Consider the following 22810-nt stretch of genomic DNA (forward strand, 5'->3'; position numbering starts at 1 on the left):
CAATTTGCTCTCCTTCGTTGCTTATAAATAGGGATCTTCCCTATTATATATCTAATGCTTTTCTAAGCATTTTGTTAATGAGAACTCTTTTATATTTTTACTTGTGGTACAATGGGGTACAAAAACAAAGTGGTTATTGGACCAAAAGTTCTCTCACAATAGAGATACACACTAACAACTCACAAAGAGTGTCACTCTTTTGAGTTTCTGTTGGTTTCATTACAGGGTATCAGAGCCATCGGTATTGAGATCCTTGCGAAGCTTGTTCGTATGGACGCAAGATCGTGGGCTCATGGTGTCCAAAATAACTTTTCTTCCATTCTCTATCTCATTTTTCTCTTGTATTTATGGAGGACGAACGAGAAGTCATCGCTTCCATGCTTGTGAGACTCGATGAGACTAACAATGTGACATGGGCATTCATAGTGAAACATAAAATTTGGGAAAATGGCCCATGGGGTTTCGTAGATGGCTTTGAGAAAGAACCAAAGCGCGTACTTACTAAGAATAAAAATGGCAAGGAACACTTCAAGAAAATGATATGAATAAAGTTGTTGCCGACTACGAAAAGAAATGATAAAATTGGAAGATGGGTCATTCTAAAATCATACGCTGACACATTAATAGTGTTAACATAAAAAGTGTTCTAGTTTGGCAAAATTTGATTTTACTAGTGATGCTTGAAAGTATCACAAAGATATGTATTCTCTAAGAGATATTGCCCCATGTATGTCGTAATGCCCCAAAATCTTGAACTAGTAAATTTTAGGAAAAAATTAAAATTTTAACCACCAATCCTTTTCCAGAGTTAAAGGTGATAGTTCAACAGAAACAATGTTTAAAAAGAACAAGTCGGCGAACCTTAGGCGGATTACATGCAAAATTTTCATCCAACAAATTGGGTCTATAAATGTCTTGGATTTGGGTCCACATTCTCATAGATCTATTCAAAACTATGAAGATTGAAAATGAGATTTTAGAAAGAGTTTATACAAAATTACAAAACGTGCTCAGAAGCGCACAACAGAGAAAGTGGATTCTTTATATCATTGTGTCATCGCGTGATCGCCTGCAGCATCCATCTATTCGTCACCTGTATCCCATAAAACATATGAATTAACAGATTTCACAATATTCGAATTCAAGAAAAGTAGGGTAAACATCAAAATCTTGTTTTGATAATTAACGACTTGTGGGTACTCACAGGACAAAACATAGAAGCAACTGTGATCATTCGGGGGTTCATTATTCCATGTATTTTGATACCCCGGATGACTAGCTGAATCTGCTCCAAAGGGAATGGTATAATGACCAAGAGAGAATTCTCTACAGGCCACTTGTAAACGGGGGATGCATTCAAACTTCTGCAGAATTTATAGGATCTACCGCCTAGGATAATAATTGGTAGCTCAGTCCCCTAACTCCGATGACTGGAGAAACCGAGCCATTGTCACTCGATGAGCATAGTTATTAACAACATTGTCCATCGAAGTTTGTACCTTCTATCCTCTCTCTTGATAGAACCAAAAAATGAATAGGTATATTACGTCTTATTTTATCTGACAACCCATTCATTATGCTTTGATCTTTTAAACCAAATCGAGCATCTCATCTGTGAAGGCGATTATGTCTGTTTATGTGATTTTTTTATAATATGGTGCATTATCGCATAACTAGGTTTGTCATAAACCTCTAATCCATTCATCGTTGTATGAGCATGTTGTGCAAGTCTGATAGTACTATAACAATGATAATGATATTGTTTTCTCATAATGAAGACCAATTATAACACTAGAAATATCGATTTCTCATACCTTAGACTGGACGCATATCAAAGTCATTCTAGATACAGAAAAGGACCTGACGTATGTACGACTGAAGTCTACGTAGTCAAAGTCTTTTCGTTATATTGGTTCAAAGATAAGACTCAATTGTTAATGCCTGAGATACCAATCCGAATTTATTTTAAAGTTCGAACCAGGTTGGAAAAGTGTTTTGAAGAATACTACAAAACTTGGGAATTGTCCGATAAGAACATATGCAACAACCTTGATGCATGAGAGCCTTATTTTGCTCGTAGGATAGTAGGTGCATGTGTACGCTGAATATCAGGAACATGCGAACGTAAAACACTTGTTTTATTTTATGAGACATTGGGGCATGCGGACTTGAAACCTCTCATGAAGATTCTTTTGAAATTGAGTTAAAGCAGGGATGCACAAATCTGTGTCTTTAAATAAATACCGGCCTAATTTAAAGTAGGTAGGAATACACAAAACTGCATACTCAAAATAAATGCGTGCAAAATTAAAATAGAGCAAGAGTACGCAAAAACGTGTACTCTGAATAATTATATAAGTATATAGGATTCATATATATTGAAAAAGGAGCCTGTGCACATAACAACACGATGACAAAATAAATAGCATAGAGAAGGACCCGGCATGTGAAACTACGAATCGAGATAAGTAAATTGCGTAAGTAGGGCCCGGTGTATGAAACTGAACATCGGGCTAAACAAATTGTATAAAGCAGGAGCTTGTGCATATAACAGTGCGATCACAAAATAAATAACATAATTTAAATGGGACAAGAATACGCAAAATTGCGTCCTTGAGTTAAAAATGTATATATATATATATATATATATATATATATATATATATATATATATATATATAATACATATATATTAGAAATGTTCCACCGTCATCATCGTATGCAACTTTTTCCTACCTCAGAGAGGGTCCAAATCTCTAACAATTTCGAGCCTAGGTTCTTAAACGCTCCTGCCTCGGTAAGTGTGTCGTGTCCATTATGCCGATGTGGAGCGCTAAAAGGATTTTATCGCTGTGTAAAGAACAAATGTTAAAATCTTATATTAGTGGAAGAGGCGACGATTGTGTCGCAAGGGTCGAACCCGAACCCAGTTCGAGCCGACAGGATCGAGCCGGGCTCAGTACAAAAAGTTAAGCCGACATGGCTAGCACCGAGCCCAGCTCTGTTCACCCTTGGCTCGTGCCCAACTTGGTTTTCCTAAACTGAGCCCTACTTGATCAAGAGGCTGCTTCAGGCTGCCTCTTACTCGGCTCAGCCATGCTGTGTTCAACAAAGGCCGAACTGAGCTCGATCCATTTTTATTTTTGTGTGGCACTAAGCCCGGCTCGGTCAAACCTTGTCAACTCGGTTCCTTACCGATCCAAACGAACTCTTTATTGCCTTGTTTTGCTCGGCTAGGCAAGCCAAGAGGAGGGCAAGCAGGACCGACCGAGCTGACTCGGTGAAGCCGAGTCAAACTTGGCGCACCTGAGCCAGTCGGGGTACTGGACCGAATCGGGCTGAGCTCGGTGATAGTCGAGCTTTGTTTGAGCTCAACAAAGGGGATGGGGGAAGAGGACTCGACAGTCAAATTGATCTGGGTCAGGCCCCCAATAGAGACAGGACCGAGCCTGGGCTCGATCATCCTACTCAAGTAACCTAGCTGAGCTTGGTTCAAATCGAACTCAGCTCAATAGGTCGGCTCAGGGGATAGGGACAGGCATGGACGACACATGTCATCCAGCCAAAAGAGCAGGGGAAAGCGGATGAAGCTGGCAGCCAGACCAATGTGGAAAGAGGAAGAGGGGCGGAGCAAGGCCGAAGGCCCCTGCTTGCCTCTGGTGGTGCAAGAGAGAGGACGAAACCCAAGCCTGGCTCGGGTTCAAGAAGACCGGCAACCACCGTTGGGGTGGCCAAAAAAATACCTAAAATCAAAAGGAGGGAAGGGCTCTGCCCTCCCCCAACCCCCTAGCTAGGCCATTGCCAGCGGCAGTGGCCAACAACGATTGCTCCCTGCTGTCGTTGCAGTGGCTGCCATGGGCAGCCACCGGAAAACAAAGAGAGAGAGAGAAAGAGCTCACCTATGGAGGCTGGAGAGGTGGCGCCGCCTGCCGGTAACAGAGACAAAGAGAGAGAGTGCACCTGTGGAGGCCGGCGTGGCTCGCCGGGAGGTGAGATAGAAGAGAGGAGAGAGAGATCAGAGAGATGAGGAGCATGAGAGTTCAAAGAGGGAGAGAGACACGAGGTGGTGAAGAAGAGGATGTAGAGGGAGCGGGAGTCGGTGAGAAAGGGGCTCAAAAATATCCTTGTAGGGGGTTTAAATAGGGAAGAAGAGAGATGAGGATGTTGACAGGGAGTGTCTGGTGTTGTCTAAGCGATGAAACCTTGCAAACAACCAAAAGTTCATCGATCCAATCATGGTCAATGAGTTTCTCATAAAAGTATCGAGAATAATCCCATATCATTTCTGAACAACCCAGAAAATTTGCGGACGTTACATATTTAACCTCCAAAAGAGAGGACCATGACCCAAGGAGACATGGGCATAAGAGAATATTAGAATGCGCTTTCTCTTTTTTGGGATGAGTTAGCTCTTCTAGAGCCTTAAGTGACATTGTCCCATAGACATAGAACTCAGTGAAAAAGAAATCAAAATAGAGCACTTCTATCATGTAAATGGGCTTAGACCCAAGTTTAAGGAGACCCAATTGACTCTCCTTTATAGAGGAGGTGTTCCTTCCATAGTTGAAAGTTTAAACTCCAAAATAACTAACTATGAAAGAGATTAGATTAAAGAAACCCTCATCTACCAAAGATGAAGAATCAGTGCTTGCTATGTTAATGTCCAAAAATTACACAAGAGTATACATGCCTCCATATTTCACAAAAAAATCAAATGACTATGATTCTAAAAAGAAAATCATGTCATTTTTGTAATGAACTGGGTCACATCAAACACTTTTGCCCAATAAGGGAAAGAGAAGAAATGAGAGTGGCCTCTATGGGGTCATCATTCGACAAAGGTGGTGTAAATGAAGGCTTCAAAAGTGTTGGAAACATGTCTCTTGATCAACTTATGAAAGCTCTCCAACCACTATTCAAAGGTCAAACTTCTTCTTCCGATGCGGCCATCTTTACATGTGTGGACCCCAATAAGACTTCTTAGATTCTTGATTCCAATGTTTTTTTCATAGAACTCCTAATGAGTTTGTATTATCTGAATGTCACATTAACCCCAATGATTTTAATGTTTCAACCGTCGATGGAACATCTTTAAAAATTCAAAGTTTTGGTACTTTAAAAAATTCTTCTAAAAATAGCCAAAGTTTTTATGTTACAAACATTATAGTAGTACCTAAACTAAATCTAAATCTCTTATTTGTTTATCAAATTACTGAGCATGGATGTAGGGTCACTATTTCATCTAGTGGTTGCTTGCTGCAGGATCTTTGGTTCGAGAAGCCGATTGGGCGAGGCCATAGAAGATGATACCTCTATTATATGGACAACTTAGAACTTTTCAATCATGCATTTTTTAATTTTGTCAAAAAGGACATTGAAAATTGGCACAGGAGATTAGGACATCCAAGCACGTCAACATTGTAGTTGTTTCATTTTCATGAAAATTATAATGAAAAAAGAATAGGTTTGTGAAGATTGTATTCTCAGAAAAAATAAAATCTTTACGTTTTGGACCTAGTCTTTTTGTTTCTAAAGAACCATTTGAGTTAATACATTTGGATGTACGGGGGCCGGAACTGATTATGTCTAAATGAAGAGTAACTTATTATGTTATATTTGTGGATGACTATAGTAGGTACACATGAATTTATTTTCTTAGACTCAAATCCAAAGTATTTGATTGTTTTCAAAAATTTCATAACAACAACAACAACAACTACTACGCCTTCATCCCAAAACAATTGGGGTCGGCGGTATGAACCAACAAAGAAAATCATTCTGGGTCTTCCACATGAATCCTTCTCCTCCATTCATTTCTATCCAATGCCATGTCCTCGGTGAGGTTCAAAGCATTCATATCCTTTCCTATCACCTCCATCCATGTCTTCCTAGGCCTACCCCGACCTCTTTTAACTAATATATTTTCCCATTTCTCCATCCTTCTAACTGGAGCATCATTAGGCCTCCGCCGAATATGTCCAAACCACCGTAAACGATTCTCTCTCATCTTATTTTCAATGGGTGCAACGCCTACCTTCTTACGTATCTCCTCGTTCTGAATCTTATCTTTTATTGTATTTCCACACATTCATCTAAGCATACGCATCTCAGCTACACTCATTTTTTGAATATGATGTCTCTTTGCAGCCCAACATTCCGTACCATATAGTAAAGCTGGCCTGATAGTTGTCCTATAAAACTTTCCCTTCAATCGCAATGGCATTCTACGATCGCACAACACTCCAGTTGCACTTTTCCATTTCATCCACCCAACCTTTATCCTATGATTTACATCTCCATCAATTTCTCCATACTTTTGAATGATAGATCCCAAATATTTGAAACAATCATCCACCGGTATTTCTTGCTCACCAAGCTTCACTACACTCCCATCACTACTTCGTTGCTTACTAAACCGACATTCCATATATTCTGTCTTACTCTTACTCAACTTAAAACCTCTTGCTTCCAATATATGTCTCCATAATTCTAACTTAGCATTAACCCCAGCTCTAGACTCATCAATCAAAACAATATCATCAACAAACAACATACACTACGGCACATTTTCTTGAATTGATCTCGTAAGCTCATCCATCACTATAGCAAATAGGAAAGGGCTTAAAGCAGATCCTTGATGTAAGCCAACCGTTATAGGAAAATTGGTTGTCACCCCTCCACAAGTGCGGACATTGGTTACTACTCCTTCATACATATCTTTAATTATACTAATGTACTTGAGAGAAACACCTTTCTTTATCATTCTCCACCAGAGAACGTCCCTAGGTACTCTATCGTAAGCCTTCTCCAAATCAATAAAAACCATATGCAAATCTTTGTTCCTCTCTCTATTTCTCTCAATAAGTTGTCTAAGAAGATGTCTAGCTTCCAAAGTAGATCTTCCAGGCATAAAACCAAATTGATTCTCCGATATCATGACAACCTTCCTCAACCTAGACTCAATCACCCTCTCCCAAAGTTTCATTGTATGACTTATGAGTTTTATACCACGATAGTTTGTGCAATCTTGTATATCACCCTTATTCTTATATAGAGGCACCAAAGTACTCTTCCTCCACTCATTAGGCATCTTATTTGTCCGCCAAATCTTGTTAAAAAGATTTGTCAACCATTCTAAACCTTTCTCTCCCAAGCATTTCCAAGCCTCGATAGGTATACCATCTGGGCCAACTGCCCTTCTTGATTTCATTTTCTTCAAAGCCTCTGCAATTTCTTTCTTTTGAATCTTGCGCATGAAGTCACGATTCATCTCATGAAAAAGAATGGAAAAGTCTCCAAGATCCTGAGCATGACTTTCATTAAATAGCTTATCAAAATAATCTTTCCATCTCTCCTTAATATCCTCATCTTTGACTAAAACCCTTTGCGTTTCATCTTTGATACATCTAACCATACCCAGATCCCTCGATTTTCTATCTCTCATTTTTGTAATCCTATAAATATCCTTCTCACCCTCTTTGATATCCAACTTGTCATAAACCTCCTTATATACCTTATCCCTCGCGTTTCGAACTAGTTTTTTAGCTTCCTTCTTTGCTATCATATACTTCTCAAAATTCTCATTATCACGACTTTTACTTAGATTTCTATAACACTCTCTTTTAACCTTAATAGCTAATTTGACATCCTCGTTCCACCACGATGTATCTTTACCTAGCGGTGCACCGCCTTTAGACTCACCCAATACCTCCTTAGCCACCTTTCTCATGCCACCCGCTATCTTATTCCACATAGATTCTGAATCCTCCTCGAGACACCAATCAACTTCCTTAACTACCCACTCTACAAACATTCCTTGTTTAGCTCCTTTCAGTGCCCACCACTTAATTCTAGAATCTATCCTGTCTATCCCTTTTGCGGCATTGTCTAATTCTAAGATCTAAAATTAAGACTCTATGTTGTGTAGCTACACTTTCTCCAGGTATAACCTTACAATCGATGCAACAACCCCTATCTCTCTTTCTAAGTAGGAAAAAATTTATCTGACTCGTATTAACCCCACTTTTAAATGTTACTAGGTGAGACTCCCTCTTCCTAAACCAAGTGTTTGCTAAGATCATATCATAGGACAAACCAAAATCTAAAATCCTTTCTCCACTATCGTTTCTTTCTCCTATACCATAGCCTCCATGGATACTCTCAAATCCATCCCTACTAATGCCTACATGCCCATTAAGGTCACCGCCGATGAAAAGCCTTTCTCCATAAGATATCCCTTGTACTACTCCATCTAAATCTTCCCAAAATTGACGCTTAGTGGAATCATCTAAACCTACTTGAGGTGCATAAACACTAATAACATTAATAATATTTTTACCTAATACTAATTTAATAAGTAAAATCCTATCACCCTTCCTACGGACCTCAACTACATTATCTATAATCTCACGACTCATAACAATTCCTACTCCATTCCTATTCCTATTTATTCCTGTATACCAAATCTTATATCCCCAAGGTTCTATCACTTTTGCTTTCTCACCTACCCATTTGGTCTCTTGTAGACATAAAATATCAATCTTTCTCCTACACATAACATCTACTAACTCTACCAACTTACCAGTTAAAGACCCTATGTTCCAAGTGGCTAACCTAATTTTATGGTCTTGGACTAACTTTTTTACCCCCACCCGTCCAACAAAGTGAGGGAACCCTTGCCTATTTGACACCACACCCGGGCGCCGGTGTGCCGCGTCGCTTCCGGGCGACGACCTAGCAACCCTTGCCCATTTATCACTGCCTCCGGGCCTATAGAGTACAACGCGTCGCTCAGTAGGGAACGCCCCAACGAAATTCTCATATTGGTTCATATTCATAGGGTATGACTAAGTTTTTATGCTGGCTGTCACAGGCCTACCGCAACCCTCCTCCTTTATCCGGGCTTGGGACCGGCAGTGTATATCAAAAATTTCAAGCCTCTATTAAAATATTTCATATTTAGATATCATATTAAAATTTCATAAATATATCAAAAATTAATTTAAAGCCTCTATTAAAATATTTAGATACGATTCTGAAAGAATTTTTATCAAATGATTTCAAAAAATACCTTGATCAACAAGGGATTATTCATTAAAAATATTTTCCATATACACCACAACAAAATGGGTTAGCCGAAAGAAAGCATTGGCACATCATTGAAACCACTACGATTTTTCTCATATTAAAAAAAGTTCTCAAAAGGATTTGGGCTGAAGTTGCCCTTACGAAGGTCTATTTAAATTGTTTAAAATGCCTTCTGACTATAAACGATTAAGAATCTTTGGTTGTAAATGTTTTCTCCTTTCTAACAAAAGTGATAAGCTTTCTGCGAAAGCGATCCCTTGTGTTTTATTAGGTAATGCCGAAAACCAAAAAGGATATAGGTGTTATGATATTGAAAAGGACAAACTTTATGTTTCAAGAAATGTGACGTTTCTTGAAAAAAAAATTTTTTTGAAAAGATTGAGTCTAAGAAATCGTGTTACTTATTCTTGTTAAATTTAATTAAAATGCATGACGATAATATTGATGAACTGTTAAGATGAATATCCTATTTTATGTATATATAAATATGCATATGTATATATATTATATATTATCTTAGTCAACCTAGGTTGACTAAGACTACCTGTTGGAGGCTAGTCCAGCAACTAGAATTTTAGTCGTTGGACCCTCTCCAATGGGTAGAAGGGCTCCTCTTTTTCCCTTTTTCTCACTCTTCTCTTTTCTTTCTATAAATATTGTGTGTGTGTGTGGGTTGAAAGAATGATGGGTAGTTTTAGGTTTTTTTTGTGTTCTTTGAGTGTATTATAGTGAGCATTAAAATGTATTTTTCTTTGTATTTTTAATGTTCTCTTTTAATGAAGTTATTCATTCACATTCTATTGTGTTTCATTTTAGTTCTTATGTTTTTGTCCAAATGTATTATGTTTCGATTCTTGGTGTTCATTATGGAGTGCATTGGGATCTGTGCCATTTCGTGGTACAAACATGATAATGATATTGTTGATATGAATGATAGTAATGTTATTCAAGATGTGCATGAGAGTGACAATGCTGATACTCATGATGCACATGAAAATGATACTTCTATTGATATAGTTGAACCTCAAAATGAAACATGTCTATTCTCGTCGAACTCAAGAGCATCCTCCATGTGCGTTAGAGAGATATTCCCAAGGTCAAGATATAGTGCAACCTAGTGGTAGAAGATCTATGAGAATGTCTAAGGCACCTAGTAGATTTGTATCTTATGAATCATTTGAACCCAATTATAGGGTTTATCTAAGGTCATTCACTCCCTATGTCACAGGGATTCGGCTAGCAGGGTGCCGCACCCGCGTCGACGCGACTCGACGCGGGTGCGGCACCGGGTGCGGCACCCGCGTCGACGCGACTCGACGCGGGTGCGGCACCGGGTGCGGTCAACCCGACCCTGGGTGCGTTGACCGCACCTAGGGTCATTTTGGTTCATTTTTTTTGGGTTTCTTTTTTAAAAAAAAAAATACCGGAACAAAAACACAAAAAGGATGAAGAAAAGTTATGGACCAACGAGTGATGTGTTTCTTATCCTTCTTTGTTATTGTTAAGTAGGTAGAAGGGAAGAAGAAATACCTGCAGAGAGGCAAACCGCATCTCGTTGCGATGCGAGTCGAGGGGCTTTTGCAGGGGGCAGAAAGCTATGGTCTTCTTCGATGTGGGATTTCCATTGCGGGTGTTGTTGCTGCTCATGATGGCTTTGAGGAGCCTCCATTTAACATCTGCTCCCTCTGTTAACTTGATTTTTCTTCTGAACGCACAGACGAAATGGGCAGAGAGAGAGAGAGAGAGAGAGAGAGAGAGAGAGAGAGAGAGAGAGAGAGAGAGAGAGAGAGAGGCGTCTACTGTTTCCTATCAGTCTAGGCCTGTCCTGCAGCGTGTATGCGATGAACCCGAAAAGTGTGCCGAGGGTTGAATTATTAAAAGACGAAGGTGTCGATTTAGCTTTCTTATCTTATTCATTTATTCTGCACACTGTTTGAAGCTTTTGAGTGTCAAGATTAGGGGTATCAACAGGTCGGGTTTACCCGGACCCGACCCGTACCAAGCCTTATAAGGTCAGGTATGGTGATAAATAAGAAGACCTGATTAAGATTCGGGTTCAGACCCGAAGATTCGATTAATCCCAGTATAGTTTGTGAAATTTTATGTCAAACCCAAACCCGACTTGTGTTTCGATTAAAACTCGCAATTTCTCAATGTAAATATGATAAAAAATAGTAGTTTATCCGGTATGGCCTGAGTTTTTATCGAGTTTGAGTATGGTTTTTCTTTTGATGAATCTGCCTGGACCCCTGCCCGCTGACCGCACAGCGGGACCCACGCCGGAGGGAACCCCCGGACCCCACTTATATATATATATATATATATATATATATATATATATATATATATTTTTTTTTTTACAATTTTCCCCCTGCCGCACCCCTGCACCCAGGTTTTTTGGAAGTGCCGAATCCCCGCACCCGCACCCATGTGACATAGTTCACTCCTATATAGATCCCTCTTCATATAATGAGGATCAAAATCACCAAGAATGGATTAGTGCAATAAAATATGATAAAAAACAAAATTGAGTCACACGTTCCGATGTTGGTCCATCGTGTCGGACCCGGATCCGAGCTCAACCCGAACCTAGCTTCTTGAAAGTTCGAGAGCCTACGTCTTTAAAAGACGCAAGCTCAAGCGGGCGAGGGAAAAAACCCCTTGCCACACTCTCCTCTCTGCCTCTTCGTCTCTCGCCCCCCGTATTCCGCCGGCGACCCTGACCACCGACGACCACCGATCGTCGGTGACCTCCCGTCGGAAAACCCCCACTCTCTCCCTCCCTGTACCCTCTGGCTGCCCGAAACCCTGATACTTTCTCCCTTTTCTTCCGCATATTCCGGTGACGCCGGAGCTGTCACCGCCGACCTCCATCGCCTCTACCGGCACCACCTCGCCGGAACCCCGACGTCGGAGGTTCCCAGGTAAGCCCTTCCCTCTCCTGTTGTCTTTTTCTTTTTTCCCTTCCTCTCCTTCGCCATTTTCCCTTTTTGTCCGGTCGGCAGGGGGCTCCGCCCCCTGCTTCCCTTTTTGTCCGTCCGGCAGAGGGCAGAGCCTCCTGTCGTTGTTTCTTTTCGGCAAGAGGGGGCTCTACCCCGTGCCTGCCTTTTCGTCCGGTCGGCAGAGGGCTTCGCCGCTGCCGTTGGTTCTTTTCAGCAAGGGGGCGGAGCTGACTGCCTTTCTTTTTGTTCGGCCAATAGGGGGGCTTCGCCCCCTGCCGTTGTTTCTTTTCAGCAGGGGGCAGAGCCCCTGCCGCTGTATCTTTTGTCAGAAAGGGGGGGGGGAGGAGAGTCTTCGCCCCCTGCCTTTGCTCTTCTCCAACCAACAGGGGGATTCGCCCCCTGCCTCTATCGTTGTTCCATTTTTGCCAGGCAGCCCCCCCTGCCTCCATTTTTCTTCTTGTCAGGCAGGAGGCATGGCCTCTTGCCTCTGTTATTTCGGCAGGCAAAGAGCTCCCTGCCACCTCTTGTCAAGCACAGGGCATGGCCCCTACCTCTGTTACTTCGGCAGGCAGGGAGTAGGACTCCCTGCCTCTGCTATCGTCAGGCAGGAGGCTAAGCCTCCTTGTCTAGCTTGGCCTCTTTTGATCCAGGGCCCGGTCTAAGCCCACTGTGGGGCTCCACCGGACCCTTTTTCCTTTTCATGCATGGTATACTAACATTGTTGCGCTTACAAGTTGCACAACAGAGCTTGCTCGAGCCCCGTGGCTTGAGCCCATACGCACTTACTCTCACTAGCGTACGAGAACCCGCAACCCCCCAAGGTAGGGGAAAGTTGCGTGAGAGGACCTTAAATGAAAAAAAATTAAAGAAAAGATAATTAAAAGCAAATGACCGTAATATATGTATACGTATAAAAATATATATGCATGTCTTTTAAGTCAAGGACGCGGTTTCGCGATCCTTGTTCTCTTTACTTTTTTTTGCACTTTACTTTTCTGTCGCCGTCGCGCTTTATGTGCCCAAGCTTTTAAATTTTGTCTTTACTCTTTCTGTACTTTTCCTTTCTGTTGCCCTGCGCTTTATGCGCCATGGCTTTTACTTCTGCTTTTAATTTCAGTACTTTCCTTTTTGTTACCCCGCACTTTATGCAACATGGCTTTTACTTCTGTTTTTAATTTCGGTACTTTCCTTTTAGTTGCCCCGCGCTTTATGCGCTGTGACTTTTACTTTCTGCTTTTAATTTCGGTACATTCCTTTCGGTTGCCCTGCGCTTTATGCGCCATGGCTTTTACTTTCTGCTTTGCACCTGTTTTTATTTACTGCTTTACTTGCCTTCGTTGTATATTGCTATTTCGCCTTTGCGTTGGCTACTTTTGGGTTTGGCCGCACATGATACAAAGTTTTGCCTCTTATGATGGCTTGCAAGGTAAAACTTTGCAAGGTGCGAGTGCAGACGTATCAAGGTTCACTCTTTTCGATAAGATGCGAAATCGGGTACCGATGCTCTGATCTCGAGAAAATGTGTCCTATGGAGACTTCGGATCTTCTCGAGAATGCTCACATGATTGGACTTGTTTTGGGTGCCTTTGGGTAACCTCTGCCTACCATCATAGTCGCGTCCTTTGGCAGTGACGTTGTGTGGTACTACGATGAGTAGCATGAGAGGTTGACACATCTCATGGTGTGCAATAGGGCACAATTGTTGAAATTCACAAAATGGTAATTATGCGCCTTCGCTCAAGTGGGTTTAATAGACCAGAGCATGTAGAACGAGGAGACGGTTAAGAAACCCCCATCCTGCCCGTTCGAAATGGTTCATCAAGAGAGAGGATGGATGGTACAAAAACTCCGATGGACAGACCATTAATGGCTATTTCGGGCAATGACTTGGTTTTCCTCAGTCATCGGAGTTAGGGGAAAATGGACTACCATAATTATCCTAGGTGGTAGTCGCTTGACACTTCTGCAGAAGTTGGATGCATCCATATGCCCTTTTATGCTTTTAGGGATTTACTCTCTTGGTCACTAGCCATCCTCTTAGGAGCAGACTCAGTCAGTCATATGGGGTATCATAAAACACATAGCATAATAGACCCCCCAATCGATCTTGGTTGTTTCTACGTTTCGTGCCTTGTGCATAACCACATGGCCAGCTAATAATCAAAACAAAATATAACCTGCTCACATTTCAGTTAGATTTGCACTTTAGTGATGTTTCGATAGTTGGTTGCTTTTGAGCTTAGTTACCTACTCTTCCTTACTACTTGTGATAGTTAATGACTTGCATGGTAACTCTGTTATAACTGTTTATGTGTAGTTACTTGCTCTTCGCCTGTGAAATCAATATCTGCTTATATAGTTCTGAGCATGCTTTATATTAATTGTTGTTCTTTCTTGTCTTTTCACGCACATACTAGTTTTTTATGAAACCGACTCATTTTATGAGTGCAGGTGACGAGTAGGTTCCCCTGACAGCCGATGGCGCGATGCAACATAGATTGAGGCCTCACTCTTTTCTTTGGCATCCTAGCTGCTTGTTTTGGCTTTTTACTTTTGCTATAAGGGGGGGAGGCCCCTAACTTTGTACAAACAGAATTTTTATCAGTAAAGTTAGTTTTTGTTCAATAACTGCTTTTGCTACAAACCTTTTTCTGGATTTTTGTGCTAACGCGCCCAGAAGTGTGAACTTGTCCTTTTAAAAGAAAATATGCATCCGCTAAATTCTGAATTAAAAACTTTGTATTTCAAAAGAAAAGGATTTCGCTAAATATTTTTGTAATTACAAGTTGAAATTTTGGGGCGTTACAAGTGTCATGAGCAAAGCTATAAAAAAGGCAAAAAACTTGAGAAATTCAAACTTTACCCAAATGAACGAAAACTATAAGATGTAGGTGGTGTAAGACATTCACTCCCGTTGATTATAAGACTACTGTTAGAACCCTTATCTCTATAGCTTCAATTAAAAAATGACTTATTTTTAAGATGGATGTTAAAAATGTCTTTTTAAATGATAGCCTTAATGAGAAAGTTTATATAGAACCACCTTCAAGTTTAGAGTTGGCATATGGAAGAGTTTGCTTGCGAAAATCCTTGTATGGCCTAAAACAAGCCCCTAAGGCTGTAATGAAATAAGCGGAAGAAACCAAGAATGCTAAAGCATTCACTATGTCCCACACGGACAAATGCAACAAGCACAAGAGAGAAAATCCACTAAGGGATATACAAAGGGCCTTATAAAAAGGCTACACACATGAAAAATAATATCACTATTATTGAAGAGGAGCTCTCAAGAGCAATAAAACATACATGGGGGGTCCCCCCTATTTATAAGAAGAGGAGACCAAAGGGGCTCCCAATAGAGTCGTTGGGAGCCCCCAACGGTCACATATGTGACCGTTGGGGGCCCCAACGACTCCATTGTGGGGCCCCTTTTCGGTATCCAAAAAATACAAAAATAAAAATAAAAATAAAAATAAAAAATAGTGAAATACGAGAAACAAAATAAGTACCCCTATGGGGTACTTTGTGAAATGACCATAATACCCCTATCGGGTATTATGGTATTATTACATATGCTTTAACACCCCCCCTCAAACTTTACGGGGGAATGACCGAAAGTTTGCCAAGGAGGAACAAGAAGCGAGGAGCAGGCAGGGCTTTGGTGAAGAAATCAGCAAGTTGATATTCTGAAGTGACATATGGCAGTGTTACTGTCCCACGAAGATATTCATCACGTACATAATGACAATCCATTTCAATATGTTTCGTCCTCTCATGGAAAGTGTGGTTGCTGGCAATGTAGATAGCACTTTTGTTGTCGCAACAAAGCTTCGAAGCCCCGGTAATTTCGACTCCCATATCTTGAAGAAGACTTCGAAGCCACACCAGCTCCATTGTAGTGGTTGCCATAGCCCTGTATTCTGCTTCAGTAGAAGACAATGAGACTTTCTGCTGTTTCTTGCACCTCCAAGCAATTAGCGAATCTCCTAGGAATACACAAAAGCCAGTAGTTGAGATTCGATCATTTGGGTTTCCTCCCCAGTCAGCATCAGTATAAGCTAGTAAATCTAAGGAAGAGATTGAGGATAGGAATAGCCCTTTAGTCAAAGTATTTTTAATATATCGAATGATCCGAAGCACAGCACTCATATGCACAGATGTAGGAGCATGCTGAAATTGGCTTGCAGAGTGCACAACATGAGCAATATCGGGCCTGGTGATAGTCAGATAGGTGAGGGAGCCTATGAGTTGCCTGTAGGGGGTAGGATCTTCCAGCAGAACTCCATCCTCCAGTCGTAGTTTAGCATTGATAACCTCGGGAGTCTCCACCTTTTTATCATCTGAAATCCCAGATTTGGAGCATATGTCTGCAGCAAGCTTCATCTGTGACAGTATATACCCTCGAGGAGAGTATGCAACTTCTATGCCAAGAAAGTACCTGAGAAAACCCAGATCAGACATATCAAAATTATGTTTTAACATATTTTTAACTTTAAGAATACCGCTTTCATCATTGCCAGTGATGATCATATCATCAACATAAAGCAGAAGGATGATGATACTATTACCTGCATTTTTAACAAAAAGAGCAGTGTCAGTATAACATGAGCGAAATCCCAATTGTAACATGATAGCACTAAATCTATCATACCAAGCCTTAGGGGCTTGTTTAAGACCATATAAGGCTTTTAATAACCGAAGGGTTTGACCTTGGTTAACACTGATTCCCGGCGGAGGATCCATATATACTTCTTCATTCAACTGACCATTAAGAAAGGCATTTTTAACATCTAATTGGAATATAGGCCATTTCTTAGATGATGCTACCGCAATTAAAGTTCTAACGCTTGTCATGCGAGCCACGGGAGCAAAAGTCTCCTCATAATCGATGCCATATTCTTGTGAGTATCCCTTAGCAACTAATCTAGCTTTATAGCGCTCTAGGGAACCATCACTTTTTGTTTTGACTTTGTAGACCCATCGACATCCTATAGCTTTCTTATTTGGAGGAAGGTGAACTATTTCCCAAGTTTTAGCTTTATTTAAAGCATCTAGTTCAACTTTCATTGCTTCAACCCAATGAGGTATACTTTTTACTTGATTATAATGGGAGGGTTCATAGTAAGAATGCAAGGCTATTAGACAAGCTCTATATTTAGGTGAAAGAGTTTCATATGAGACAAACCTATTAGGTGGAATTGATTCTCTAGAAGAACGCCTAAGGGAGGTTTCTTCTAGGGGTTCATTAAGCCGCAAGAATTTTTCTAAAGCACTAATAGGTTGGGCTTCCTCACGCCGAGTGTATACTTGGAGATTGTCACCATTAGTTGGTGATACATCATCATCATGAGAATCATGAGTATTTTCTAAAATTTCCGGATGACTCAAAGAGTCATCATTTGAATCTTCTAAAAGATCATTGATAAACATATAATCAATTTCATTTGATTTTTCCAATATGTCAAATCCATTTTCATCTTCTAAAAAGGTTACATCTTTGGAGACAAATAACTTATTGTTTTTATGATCAAAGCATCTATAGCCTTTTTGATTTTCACCATATCCTAAAAATACACATTCTATTGCTTTAGGTGACAATTTATCTCTTTTATGTAAAAGAACAAAGCATTTACACCCAAAAATCCGAAGACGATTGTAGTCGGGTGTCATATTAAAAAGTTTTTCATAAGGAGAGATATTATTCAATTTTGAAGATGGCATCCTATTGATTAAATAGGTGGAGGTTAACACGGCTTCGGCCCAAAAATTTTTAGGAATATTTTTAGAAATGAGTAAGGATCTAGTGGTTTCCAAAATATGCCTATGTTTTCTTTCCGCTAGACCGTTTTGTTGAGGAGTTCTTGGGCAAGATTTTTGATGACAAATGCCATGTTGTTTTAGATATGCTTGAAAATCATTTGATAAGTATTCTCCACCCGAATCGGATCTAAGAATGGATATTTGACTTTGAAATTGATTTTGAATTTTTGCATGGAATTCTTTAAAGAAGTTAAAAACTTCCGATTTAAAGTTAAGAAAATAAATCCATACATATCTAGTATAATCATCAATAAAAGTAACATAATATGAATAACCACCTTTAGATAGAACCGGAGATGGCCTCCAAACATCGGAATGCACCAATTCAAAAGGTCTTGTTGTCACAAAGGATCTAATAGGAAAAAAAGTAGACTTCATTTTGCCAAAAATGCAATCTTTGCAATTGATATCTTTTTCTTTACAAAACTTGTGTCCAAAAGGAAAAAGATACATTTTAGAGTAACTTGGATGTCCAAGCCTTTTATGCCAAGTTACAATATTTTTGTCTTGGACATAAGTACAAAATGAGGTATTTGGAAGCATTAAATTATCCATAAAATAAAGGTCTCCCTTCCTATGGCCTTGCCCAATCTGCTTCCCGGACCGGAGATCCTGCACAAAGCACCCTTGGGATGAGAAAGATATTTCACATCCATGGTCGGCTATTTGAGAAACGGAAAAGAGGTTAAGATTTAATTTTGGAACTATTCTAACTTTTGGAACAAGGAAATTTTGAACATTTTTAGAATCAAGAGTTCCAACACCATTTATTTTGAGAAAAGTTCTATCGGCCGTAGAGACACAAGACATTTTTGAATTGGTGTGCACATTGGTTAATGCATTTTCATGAGGGGTCATGTGAAAAGAAGCTCCGGAATCTAAAATCCAAGAGTACGTACCGGGAGGTGATGATGAGGCAATGGCGGCACCGGAGGTGGAAGAAGTGACCTTTAAGATTTGTTGAAGAGCCAAGGAGATTTGTCCAAGAGTGTCTTTGAGATCCCCGTTCTTGCCGTCATCTTCTTTGGTGGTGGATTCTTCAACGGAAGCCACCTTTGGCTTGAATGCCCCATTTAGCTTTGGGCAAACGGGTTTAATATGTCCCGGCTCATAACAATGGTGACATATAATCATTTTTCTTCCACCACTCCCTTGCTTACCAAAATGAGGTGGTTTGTATGTTTTAACATGATTGCCGGGTTTAGATACGGCAAGAACTTCCTCTATGCTTTTACCCATGCTATGCCTAGTCTCTTCTTGAGTAATCTCGGCAATAGCTTCTTCTAAGGGAGGAAACGTGGATCTATGGAGAAGTGAGGATCTCACTTGTTCAAATTCGGGACGAAGCCCAAATAAAAATTGAAACAATCTATCTTGTTCCATTTGTTTTTGTCTTAGAACCACATCCTCCATAGATACCCATTTAGGCTCTAAAAGAGCCAATTCATCCCACAAAGGATTTAGAGCACTATAGTAATCTTGTATGCTCATGTCGCCTTGTTTTGTGGTTCTTACTTTTTCTTGCAAGAAATAAGCTCTTGCAAGATCCTTTTGGGTAAACATACCCTTCATAAAAAACCAAGCTTCATTTGCCCGGCGGAATTTTGCAATATTTGCACATACCTTAAGTTCGACATTATTCATAAACCATGCAAGGATTTTTGCATGGTTGCTCTCCCAATCTTCCATTTGATGATTATAATCTTCAATGGCCTTGAGACGAGCATCACCTTCAAGTGCTTTCTCTTGATCTCCTTCCATCTTTGTGAGCTTAAGTTGGGGTTCCGGAACGGTTCCCATTACATAACCCCATAGCTTCTTGCCTTTGAGATTATTCTCCATTGCGGATGCCCACATCATGTAATTTTTTCCATTGAGTTTGAATGATAGATCGATCTTGACTTCCATTGCTACACAAGGAAGATGTGAGAAAGAAAGGAAGTAGAGAGAGACAAGATTTTACCTTTAGAAGATCTTATGGCTCTGATACCATGTAATGAAATAAGCGGAAGAAACCAAGAATGCTAAAGCATTCACTATGTCCCACACGGACAAATGCAACAAGCACAAGAGAGAAAATCCACTAAGGGATATACAAGGGGCCTTATAAAAAGGCTACACACATGAAAAATAATATCACTATTATTGAAGAGGAGCTCTCAAGAGCAATAAAACATACATGGGGGGTTCCCCCTATTTATAAGAAGAGGAGACCAAAGGGGCTCCCAATAGAGTCGTTGGGAGCCCCCAACGGTCACATATGTGACCGTTGGGGGCCCCAACGACTCCATTGTGGGGCCCCTTTTCGGTATCCAAAAAATACAAAAAGTAAAAATAAAAATAAAAATAAAAAATAGTGAAATACGAGAAACAAAATAAGTACCCCTATGGGGTACTTTGTGAAATGACCATAATACCCCTATCGGGTATTATGGTATTATTACATATGCTTTAACAAAGGCTTGGTATGATTGATTCAATATTGTGATGGTTCAACTAGGTTTTAAATCATGTTATACTGATACTGCATTATTCGTTAAGTCTTATGATGTAGGAATAGTTATTTTGTTGCTCAATGTAGATGGCAAGATTATCACAAGAGGTGATAAGCAGGGAGTTAGTCATATAAAAAATGTTATCAAGTCCAACTTTGATATGACAAATCTTTGTTTTTTGTGTTACTTTCTTAGTATTGAAATTGCATATTCACCTCGTGGTTATTTTTTTGTCTCAGATTAAGTATGCTACCGAGATAATAGAAAGAGTTGAAAACCCAAAGGTCATTAATGCTAAGATGAAGAAAGATGATGGGGAACCTCTGAAGGACCCAACTCTATACAGACAAATGACTGGAGCCCTATCTTATCTCTCTATTACTCATCCTGATATTGCTATTGCTATTTATTCAGTTAACGAATTTCAGCATGCCCCTACTACAGTGCACATGAGTGCTATAATGAGAACTATTAGATATATTAAAAACACTATAAATTATGGTTTATTTCTTTCATCTTCTTCCTTATTACAAGTTATTGCATATTCTGACTCTGATTGGGGTGATATGAACGATAGACGCTCAACCACTGATTTTTGTATATTTGTAGGTGACTAATTTCATAGAGATGCAAGAAACAACGAAAAATGTCTCTTTCTTTCACAAAACAAAGTACCGTATATTGGCGACAACTGCTTCCGAATTAGTATGGTTGAAACAATTGTTAGAAGATTTGGGAGTTCACGCAGCAGAACCCTGAAGACTGTGTGGTGACAACAATAGCACCGTATACATAGTGGGCAATCATACCTTCCATAAAAGAACCAAGCACATTCAAATGGATTGCTACTACGTTCATGAAGTATTTCTAGAGACCATCACGTTGTCATATGTGCCATATGAGTATCAATTGACAGACTTCTTCACCAAAGCGCTTTTGTTGCCCAGATTTCACCCTCCTTCACAAACTTTCAATTGTTGCATCGTGAGTTTGAGGGGGGTGTTAAAGATATTGTATGTATATATATATATATTATTTTGTATGTAAATTGAAATATCCATCAGGGGTATTTCAATAATTTACTTTTGTAATAGGGGTCAGCCCATTAGAGGATGACTTTATATTTTATGTTTTATTTTTCTTTTTTTCTTTTTTATATTTTTTTATTGCTGTGACTGTTGGGGACAGCCCAACTAGACGTTGGGCTAGTCACAACGGTCATATTTATGACCGTTGGGGGCTAGCCCAACCTCTAGTCAGGCTGCCCCCTTTGCTCTCCTTTGTTGCTTATAAATAGGGATCTTCTCTAATTTGTATTTAATGCTTTTCTAAGCATTTTGTTTATGATAATTCTTTTATATTTTTACTTGTGTCTCTCTTTGTGAGTGCTTTTGGTCCATAAGTGGCCACTTTGTTTTTGTAGCCTTTGAGGCACTCTTTTGAATTTTTGTTGGTTTCAACTTTCACCACAAATAATGCACTAAAACCTAAAACGAGCTTGAAACTAATCGCAATATGCTTGGTGTGCATGGTCTGCAGTCTACTGTTCAAAGTTCAAACAGCAAGATAGAAGGACAATGTCACCAAGAACAGTATGAACTGAGAATTCGAAGAGGTGCTGAACATAAGAGAGGAAAATTGTTCTATTGTCCCATTGATTCACAAATTAGACAGGAGAAAAAGTCAAAATCTGAATAGATTCAAAGTGATTAACAGAGCAAGATAATCTTGTCATTACCCCTACTGATAATACTAACTATTTGCAAGTATGATTTCACAGTTCACAAGGATATTTCCAGCAAGAATACCAACATGAGATTACCAAAACAGTGAAGAGACATCAATGCAATTGAAGGACTGCACCCTGGGAATGACACACAAACTCATAAAAGCTATTATGACAAACGATATTTAGTCAAAAAGATTGAAAAAGTAAAATGAAAACTTGAAACACCTTGTGATATCAAAACTAGCAAACAGATAGAACTAAGACACCTTGATACTAAAACAAGCAAAGAGATTGATCTAAGATGAGTTTAGGCAGTGCTAGATGAAGAACAATCACAATATATCTAAAAGCCCTTGCTATTTCTGCAATATACAACCTCAAACTGATTTTCTATGCTAACTAAATTAGAGTGGAAGGCCTTCCTAAAGCCAAACTCATTCAAGATGATCAGAGATGATAGTAGACTATGCAATAAAGCTGGATTTCATAATATATGAATGCAAATCAAATTATATCACCCAGCAAGCACGGAGATGAGTATTAAGAATATTCCAATTACTAATCCCAGAACCTTAATTTAGCTTTGAATTATCAAAGAAATGTAGCACGGTGTAATACCAGACTCCACAAGTAACCATCTAAAAGTGCCCCTGCATCATTTTCTCATATGATAAGAGACAAGGCAAACTTTTACCAAAGGAGCAAATAGGTTTCCTTCACTGTCACCCTTACATCAT

At 39.7% G+C, this 22810-nt stretch overlaps 1 protein-coding gene across 3 annotated transcripts in view; it reads right to left on the minus strand.

Moving 5' to 3' along the window:
• The window catches only part of LOC149827843 (inositol hexakisphosphate and diphosphoinositol-pentakisphosphate kinase VIP2-like), a 214241-nt gene that overhangs the window by 37961 nt on the left and 153470 nt on the right, over positions 1 to 22810 (minus strand). The window lies entirely within an intron of this gene.

This window comes from Nuphar pumila, chromosome 10 (assembly GCF_984573655.1).
Source record: "Nuphar pumila chromosome 10, dmNupPumi1.hap1.1, whole genome shotgun sequence".
Lineage (NCBI taxonomy): Eukaryota > Viridiplantae > Streptophyta > Magnoliopsida > Nymphaeales > Nymphaeaceae > Nuphar > Nuphar pumila.